This window comes from Pinus tabuliformis, chromosome 8, assembly GCF_031772625.1.
Source record: "Pinus tabuliformis cultivar Carrire ecotype Pingquan chromosome 8, CPIR1, whole genome shotgun sequence".
Taxonomy (NCBI): Eukaryota; Viridiplantae; Streptophyta; class Pinopsida; order Pinales; family Pinaceae; genus Pinus; species Pinus tabuliformis.
In genome coordinates, this window is record NC_142294.1 from 1,749,327,615 (window position 1) to 1,749,337,687 (window position 10,073).

Below are 10,073 nucleotides of genomic sequence, written 5' to 3' on the forward strand. Positions count from 1 at the left end.
GATATTTTTTGAGGGAGAAATTGAAGGAGAGTGAGATAACATTTTGATGAATTGGAATTCTTGCATGATTTAGAAGCCTAAGATGATTGTATTATATGTGGAATGGAAGAGATTGATGGATTTAGGAATTTTGTGCTTGGATGTATAATTGTATGAGTAGTTAGTAATCTTGAAAAAGGTTATAATCTTTTGAGAGGTAGTAAAAAAAAAAATTATCTTTAGGCTAGAAATTTCTTTATGATAGTCTAAATCTTATTTAAAATCAACAAGATTATTCATAGTTTGAGAAATGTATGGTTTTCATAGCTTGTTTTTTTTTATGTATTAATAGTAAGGAATAAGACATGAAACCAAATGAATTGATTAATTATTGAATAGAAATCATGAGTGATTTTATAGTGGAAAAAAAGTTGACTTATAGTTATCAAGATAGATTCAATAATATAGATATTGTATTTGTATAATTACGAAAGTTGTTCTTGATTACAAGCCACTTTCGAAAATATATATTTAATTGTTTTTGGAATGAATATCTTCTAACTGAGTCATTCATAATTGATTCTCAAGTAAGAGAAGTGAATAATAATGAAGATTATGGGAATTCAAGGAATGGTCTATAATATAAAAGTGGGTCAATGAGGACTATATGGAACCTTAGCTTGTTAATTTAAAAAAAAAAAAATTATGTCTTGAACCTCAAATTGTGATTTTTCCTAAAGAGTAAACATTTAGTAAAAATTGTAGGTATATCTTAAAGATTTTGATTGCAAGGGTGTCTTATGGAATGAAAAAGGGAAAACTTGGATTGAGAAGACATAAATCAAGTGGGATGTAAGAGTGGGTTATATATATGACATGTTTTGTTGCATAGTTTCAATGGATATTGTATGTGGATGATTTGATGCTTCTTGTATGCAAATTTGATTGTGAGATGGGATGGACCATCATTGTTGTTTATACAACTAATGTGGGAGTTTTTTGTGAGTTGGCAAGCTCAATTTTTTCTATAGAAACCTAAGAGAATGACATAGGAAAGATTATTGAATTCTTAATGCATTAGATAATGAAAAGAAAATAATTTGCAATGTGAGATCATTGTCAAATAATAGTATCTATATATAATATGCTTAGTTAGATGATTGTTTTGATATAGTATGTATTGTAATATATGTTAAATCTATTTAGTATGGCATAATTGTACATGGTACTTGATTAATAAGGGTATTTTTGGTCTTCATGTACAACCTGATTGGATTTTAGAAATCTATATATATATCCAATGACTATAATAAAACTTCGGGCCAAGTTTAATCCAAGAGGGTGAGTATGTAGTGTCTCACCTTGGAAAGGTTAGTTTTGTGACACTTAGAGAGGGTGATTTTGATGTAATGATATAAGATTATGCATGAAAGACTTATGTACATGCTTATATGCTATAGACCTAGTTTGGGTCACCTAGTTTCTATGTGCTTATGATAATATCTATGGTTGTGTGTATAAGAATTGATTTTGGTTAAGAGCATATTATCGATGTTTTCTCTTTTGGTATCCTAGTTTGGACATAGGTGTATGACATGGATGGTGATCTAGGATTGAGACACGTAGATCCATGAATGATCACCGTTATGTGGAACATATTGTTAATTATTATTTATAGATGATATATGATTGTGTATGCATAATCTTGTACTAAGCAGGATGTGGCAGGGGACCTAGTTATTTGCAAACAAGGATGCTCAAATTATAAATGATTGTGGAAGTCATGATACATGATTTGTATGATTATATATGCTTAATCTTGTATTGACCAGGATGTGATAGGGGACATGGTTATTTAAAAACAAGGATGTTCAAATTATAAATGGTTGTTGAAGTTATTTCTCTAGAACCAAAATGGTTGTGGAAGTCATACACAATCTTTGATAAAATGTGAATAAGTTAATTATGAAATTCATTTGATTCATTTTATCTATAATATTTTGATGTGTGCAGGTCTTGGAACAAGGCTTTACCAATGAACCATCAAATTGGCATGAGCTCACAATCAATACTTTAAGGTGAAGCGTGGAGTTTCAAAGTAGAGTAAATGAGAAGCCATGGAAATTAAGGCGTGAAGTCCTAAATCCATGAAAGATAAAGAGATGCAATATTGGATATATAATAAAGGATTAGGGCAGAGAGTCCTAAATCCATGAAAGATAAATACGTGGAGTCTTGGATCTATAATAAAAGAATTGGGGCACAAAGTCTTAAATATTTAAAAGATCAAGATGTGGAATCTTGGATTCTTGGAGTAGATCAGGGCGCGAAGTCCTCAATCTACTAAGACACGGAGATGTATGCAATAGGGATGCAGAATCCCTATTCTCCAAAATAAAAATACCACTCATGGGCAGCTTGGGGATGAATTTCCTTAATAAAAATCTCATTTTTGACAATTCTAGAGTGACTTTCTAAAAATAGAAAGTTATGTCTAGCATCTCAAGTATGACTTTCAAAAAATAGTAAATCACCTTCAATCAATGGGTAATCAAGTATAGTTGAAGTAAAATCACTTAACTTATCATTAATCAATCCTAATATTTCAACCCCACCTTAATCCTCAATATTATTAGTATTATTATTATCGTTTATGAGACTATAATATTATTATTAAAAGGGAATTACAAGTCACCATCATCTCCTCAATCACTTCATACCTCTCTCCTTGATGAATATCATGGCTCTATGTAAATATCTCTCTCTTTTAATAATACATTACACTCTCTTTTATGCACTTATCAAAGAATGGCATATTCCTCTTACACTCATTAAAAACATCATAAAATATTCCTCTTACGCTTCTTTAATGCATAAGTTACACTCGCCTTAACTAAGGCATGCATATCTCTCCTTAATGGCGAGTTACACTCCTCTAAATGGAATACAAGGCATGCATATTACTTCTCATTTATGACAAGAATTTGTTGCTCCTCCTATATATGTGTCTCATGTATTCTCACTTGAAAAAGGAGGTGCATTGTGGTAACAAGAGTTGGAGAGATTTAAAATATATATATATATATATATATATATATATATATATATATATATATATATATATATATATATATATATATATATATATATATATATATATATAGATATAGATATATATATAATGAGAGAGAGACTTGGAGAGTAGCCAATTGCTATCGAAATTAATTTTAAATTACTAAGTAGCTCTACCTAGTGGAGTTGACCATGAGTGGTGTTCGGAGGAAGTGAAATGTATCTTCCTCATCTTTCCTTGGATATCTCTCTTCTGCTATATTTGGTATTGTTTGTGAGCTCTTACATCTCGGGGGTTCCACGAGGAGAAGTTCTCCCTCGATATAGTTGGGTGTTAAATTGGATGGTTCACAATGAGTTGGTAAGGGCATTGGAGTTGGAGCATACTCTCATCTTTTTTGGGTTATATATATACACATTGTTAGGTATATCTACAAATTATCCTAAAATTTTAGTTTCTTATTAGTTTTAAAGTGTTGAGATTTTAAATTTATTATTGCTGCTTTAAATTATTACAAAATTATGAATATTTATGAAATATTTAGAAAGTTATTTCTGAGCTAACCTGCAATGAGTAAACAATTTCATGGCGACTATGTATGAGAATTTACATGTAGGGAATTAAAAGAAGGATGTGTTGGCAAGGATTTCAAATTCTGCTTATAATGAAATTTTTTCCATAGCAGGTCATGTCTATTATCTAAAAGTTAATATTCTATGTTTGATAGCATTTCATTGTCCCTTTTAGCAATTTAATACATGGTTCTTGGTTCCTATGAATTGGGTTGTTGGTTGAAACTTATATCTCTCTAAAAAAAAAGGTTTCACACTAAATGTTTAAAGAAACTACTCATTGGATGCAGTTTAGTGTATGTAAGTTTTTATTGTTGTTATGTTGCAAATTAGTTGATAGAAAGTATTAATGGCTGTAGAATTCAATGTTTTTGTGTGTTTTCCAAATTGTAGCAGTGGCTGCAATAAGTTTTTCAACTTATGTAAAGGGAAGTAGCTTTGTAGCTTGTAAAATGTTTGATTAATTACTTGTATCAAGAATTCATATAGTGAACATAGAAATTTGTAAATTCAATGAACAACTCATAGTAGCATAATTTTGGGTTATCTTTCTTCATGTAGAGTTGTAGATGAAAGTTTGCATTATATGTGTTTGACAAAAGTGGTAAATGAGATCCAAAGTTTTTTTGTTTTAAAGAATTGAATCTCTCATAATTTTTATTGTGATTCAGCTTAACGTCAGGGGGTATTTGTCTCATAAGGCCATGTAACCCCTAATTTCATTCCAAAAAATAATAATTTAGAACCTGATTTGTAAATCTAATCTATTTTTCAAATTGTTGCTGCCAACTGTGTTTGTGTGTTGTCAAGTTTTTTTTTGGGTGAAAATCCCTGCTTTAAGATGCCAACATTTTAATTTAAGTTTAATTTGGAAATATTTTGAAATCTGAAATGAAGCAAATTAGTAATGTTGTGTTAATTCCCCATTCAAAATAAAACCCAAAATGCTTATCATTTTCTTATCAAGTGCTTAAGGATTCACAATTTTTTTGATTAATTAACTGATTCCCATGAGAGTTTCTTATGTAAATGTTATAAACATTATCATAAAACATATGTTGAACAATAGCAAAATAACAACAAAGAACATCAAAATAAAACACACAACACATAGATTTGATGAGGATTTCACCCCCCTTGGCTATGTCTCCTTGGTCCAGTTTCCAATGCTTGGGCCTCTCTATTATGCTCCAAATTATAAAAAAAGTGTGTTTATAATGCTTAAATACCTCTGAAACCTATCTCAATGAGTTCATAATAGCCAAAACTGCTATATTTGACTCTTTTTGCACCTAATTTGGATAAGAACTGAAGAATTTATGACCTCTCCTAGTTCTCCCATAATTTTCTCAACATATTCCCATTTTCCGGCCACTAACCATTAAATTCGGCCTGGAATCCACTAACTGGGTGAAGATTTCACTGTGCGGTGGGCCATATTCTGTTGGCCGACTGTTTTATCGCAAATTGTAATCGGCAAGTGCTACGGGCTTATGGTCTGTGAATTAAATGGGCGATTTGCGACTGCGATATCGACAGACCCGACAGCACTATAAAATGGAACAGATAAATATATTACATTTGGGAACTTATCACAATCGGTGAAGAACTAGTGGGCTTAAGGTCTGTGAACACAACGGCGATGTGCGATTGCAATGTGTGCGGACCCGACGGGAGTATTATCCAGAGCCTATAAGCTTATCGCATCTGGTATATCGCGATCAGCTAAAAACCAATGGTCTTGGATATGGATGACTGTGTAGTATTGTGATTTGCGATTGCAATATCGCATCGTAGCCCTGATCTCGCCAGGGGTCAATTATGTCGTACTTCACTCCCTTCACCGATGTGCAATTACAATTTATCGCATCAAAATCCTTCCTTGCTCGGGGGCCGATTCTTTAACACGATCTGCATGCGACTTTCGATTGTGATATGCATGGGCCAATGACAACTTTCCACTTGGTGCCTCCTCATTTGCTAAAGGGTCTACCATGCCATCCAATCCTGCGATGTAAGCAAGTCAAACCTGAACTTTGACTTGCTATAACATCTACATACGAGCTCGAATTTAAGTGTCATTTGCATCATTGGAATCAGAATAACGAGCTCTTAGATCTGAAGCTAGGTTTGTCAAAATTCTGTCACTTTGATTTTTTAGCATAAACTTGAGCACTTGATCACTCCTCCACACTGGAAGCCTTTTGGACCCCAAAAGGATCACTTTCAATTGTTCAACAGGTGAGGGTACAGTTCCCTCACCTTCCCCTCTTCAATCCATTTGGCCTTTGATGGATTTGTACCTTTAAGACCTGCTCGAAGATAATCAATACTTTCCCTTTTTGCTGTCATTGTTGTTTTGTCAAGTATGGTGTCTTGTTGAAGCTTATCAAGAAATTCTAGAGAAAAATCTTCAATTGATGGAATCTATAAACTTTCTCCTCGATCTTCAATCAAAGTAGGCTCATACAAAGTCAAATTTTCAACATTAACAACAGAATAAATTTGCATATATGAAGGAAAATCAAGCTTGAAAGCATTATTACCAATCTTTTCCAGAATTTTAAATAAACCATAATCGATTGGATTCAACTTTTTACCTACCTTAAAGCTTTTCCTTGCTAATGTAAAGCCAAACTTCATCACCTACTTGAAACTGATGATCCACATGATGCTTATCATGCCTTGCCTTATACTTGCCTTGACTCTTTTCTAGTTGTTCTTGAACTGTTTGGTGAATAAATTGAATTTGTTCAATGAATCTATTTTCTTTGTCTATCTCACTATGTCCATCTACAACTACATCTTTCTCAAATATGAAATACATAGGTGTTTTAGGAAAATAACCAAGACACGCCTCAAATGGTGAAGTTAGAGTAGAAGAGTGTTTGGCTCAGTTGTAAGCATGCTAAATATAATGCAATTGTTCATCCCACAACTTAGAATGTTTGCTGCAATATCCTCTTAGCAAATGAATAATTGTCTTGTTAACCACTTCAGTTTGACCATCTATTAGTGGATGGAAAGCTGCACTTTTCTTCAACTTGGTGTCCATAAAGTTCCATAAATTTGACCAAAAATTCCCAACAAATTAGGAATCACGATCACTTACAATAGAAGTAGGTAATCCAAAATGAACCCATACATTTTGAAAGAAAAGTTGAGTTGTTTGTTAAACTGTAATTTGTTTTTTACAAGGCATTAATATGCACATCTTGCTGAACCTATCCACAACTACATACAAATAATCATGACCTTTTCTTGATAAAGGAATACCTCCTACAAAATCCATGGAAACACTCTCCCATGGACGTGAAGGCACTGGAACTGGTGTGTACAATCCTAGTTTCCTATTACTAGGCTTACTGACTACACACAATGAACAACCTATGATAAAACGTGACACACTTTCAAGCATACGAGGCCAGTAAAAATACATCTGATGATTTGCCATTGTTTTACTTACACCGAAATGTCCAACAATAAGAGAACTATGCACTTCCCTTGTGACATTTACTCTCTCTTCCTATCAAACACAAAGTTTTCCCAAATGATACAATAGATTATCATGTACATGGTGGTCTAATTCCTCAACTTGGTGGCCTTGACTCAAGTTTGAATATACCTCTTGAAAGTCAAAATCATGTGCATATTGTTCAACATAACTTTAAGGAAAAACAAAATGATTCTTAAGTAAGATGGCTACATTAACAACTGGTCTAAAAAGCATATCAAAAACTCTATTATAAACACCTTTCCTGTACCTAATTACCAAGTGGAATTGCTATAAGAATCCCATCCAACGAAAGTGGCTTGATTGCTGCAATTTTGTTTGAGATTGCGGCTATTGCAAAGGTTGATTGTCGGTATGAATAATGGTTTCTTTTCCTATTAAATAATTCTTCCATTTCTTCACACTTTCCACCAATGTGTAAATCTCTTTATCATATGTAGGATAGTTAATAACATCACCATTAAAAATATCAGAATGAAATGAAATGGGCTTACCATGCTGTAAAAAAACTGCACCCATGGCATAGTCACTTGCATCTGTTTGTATTTCAAATGGTTGTTTCAAATCCGGCAATGCTAAAATTGGGACTAAACTGATCTTTCGTTTTAAAGCATCAAATGCTTTTTGTTGTTTTCCTCCCCACTGGAAGACAACCTTCACACTAGTCAAAGCATGTAGTGGAGCTGCTATGGAAGAGAAATTTGGAATGAACTTCTTCTAGTACTGCACTTCTTCCCAAAAACTCCTTACTTCTGTGAATAATTTGGGTATTGGCCAATTCACAATGACCGAAAATTTACAGGGGTCAATCTTCAACTCCCCTCCTCCAACTATGTGGCCCAAATACACTAAGGAAGTTTTCCCGAATTCACATTTATACATCTTTAGAAATAACTGTTCTTTTTTCAATACATCCAACAATTTCCTCACATGCTTGACATGCTCTTCTCATGATTTTTTGAATATCAAAATATCATCTAAATAGACAATTACAAACTCATCAAGAAAGGATGTTAAAACATCATTCATAACTCTCATGAATGTAGCTAGAGCATTGCAAAAACCGAAAGGCATAACCAGCCACTCAAACAATCCCTGTTTGGTTTTAAAAGCAGTATTCCAAATGTCCTCCTCAACTATTCTAACTTGATGATATCCACTTCTCAAGTCTAATTTAGTGAAATACTTTTCATTCTTCAACTGATCTAGCAAATCATTTATTATGGGCAGTGGGTATCGATTCTTTATGGTAATTTTATTCAAAGCTCGATAATCTACACACATGTGTCAGGTTCCATCTTTCTTGGGTATAAAAACAATTAGTGAACCACATGGTGAAGTAAAGGGATGAATTACACCTTTATCTAACAATTCCTAGACTTGTTTCTTAATTTCTAAACTTTCTAGAATTGAAATTCGATACATACTGATATTTGGGTGTGGACAGTCTTGCTATAACTGAATTTCATGCTGAATTCCCATTTTTGGTGGAAATCCATTTGTTTCTTGAAACAAATCTCCATATTGATTAACCACATCAACCAATTCAGCTTTCAGCTTCACGTCACAGCTTGCAAAGGATTCACGCTCCGTGTCATTCTTCTGCTTGATCATAAGGAGCACGAGATTCTTACTAGAAGTGACCAGTCGCTTCATTTTCCCTGCGCTTGATAGACATAGATTAAGCTTTCTACGATGGGCTCTCACAATATAATCCACTCCATCTTTGAACAAATGATATTTTTTCTCAAATCTATGGAAAACGACTTTCCGGTCATACAGATACGGGCTTCCCAACACAATTCTAGAAATATCCAGCAGCACTACATCTAATTCAACTTCATCAATGAAATTGGAAGTAATAGAAAACCTGAAAACACATTTCCTTGTGACTTGAAGATTTGCATCCTTGGTTATCCAACCCAACAGATACAATTTATGATGAGGCACAGTTTCCAGATTCAACTTCTTGACCAAGTCTGTAGAAATTAAATTTGCCTGGGATCCACTGTCAAACAACGTATCAATCTTGGTGTGTTTGGAAATAACTCTGATATGGAACAACTCAATTATGTTTTCTTCATTTGAAGCATTGTTGGAGTTATTTGTTGCGCTGGTGCTTGCCACGACTTCCTCTTTGCTTGTTTTTGCCATAACTTTTCCTTTAGTGACTGTGGCTGCAATCTTTGTTTCATCACCTGAGTCAGAACCCAAGTCTTGTTGTACAACAGTGTTTGTCTTTTGTTTCCCTTTATTGTTAAATTTCTTCAGTCTTAATTCAGGATGAAGCTTCCAGCAATGCGCTTCATCATGGCCCTCTTTGGAACAATTCTTGCACATAGGTTTCTCCCCTTATTTCTTAACAAAAGCATTTTTCTTCTTCTTTCCTTTAGATTTCTTTCCTTTTTCACCACTCTGGAATGACTTCTTCTTACCTTCTTCTTGTACATTTTTCCCTCTTTCTTTGAGGTGTGTAGCTTGAACACATACCTCATCAAGATTCGTGGGATTAAACATAAGAATGGTGTGTCGAAGATAGCTATGCAAACCTCCTATGTATTTCAGCAAAGTATCTTATGACTACAAGTCTACTCCTAGTATAAGAGCTCTTCTCCTAAACTCCTGAGTATACTCTTCCACATTTTGACCTTTTAACTGTCTGAAATTTTTCCAATTCATGATAGCTTTTTGCATATGAGCTAAAGGGTAGAATTGTCATTTTAAAAGGTGATTTACTAGTTCCTTTTGAAGAATGATGATGAGTATGAGTAAGGGTTGTATTAGTGGAAGGGTGTGAAGATGCTTGTGAATAAGAAGATGAAGAAGATGGTGGAGAGGGTGGAGGTTTGTCTCCATTCCCATTACCTCCTTTTCCATACCTTCTCCTGAATAACCTTCTTCATTGGGAGGTTTGGAACTTTCTCCTTTCAATCTT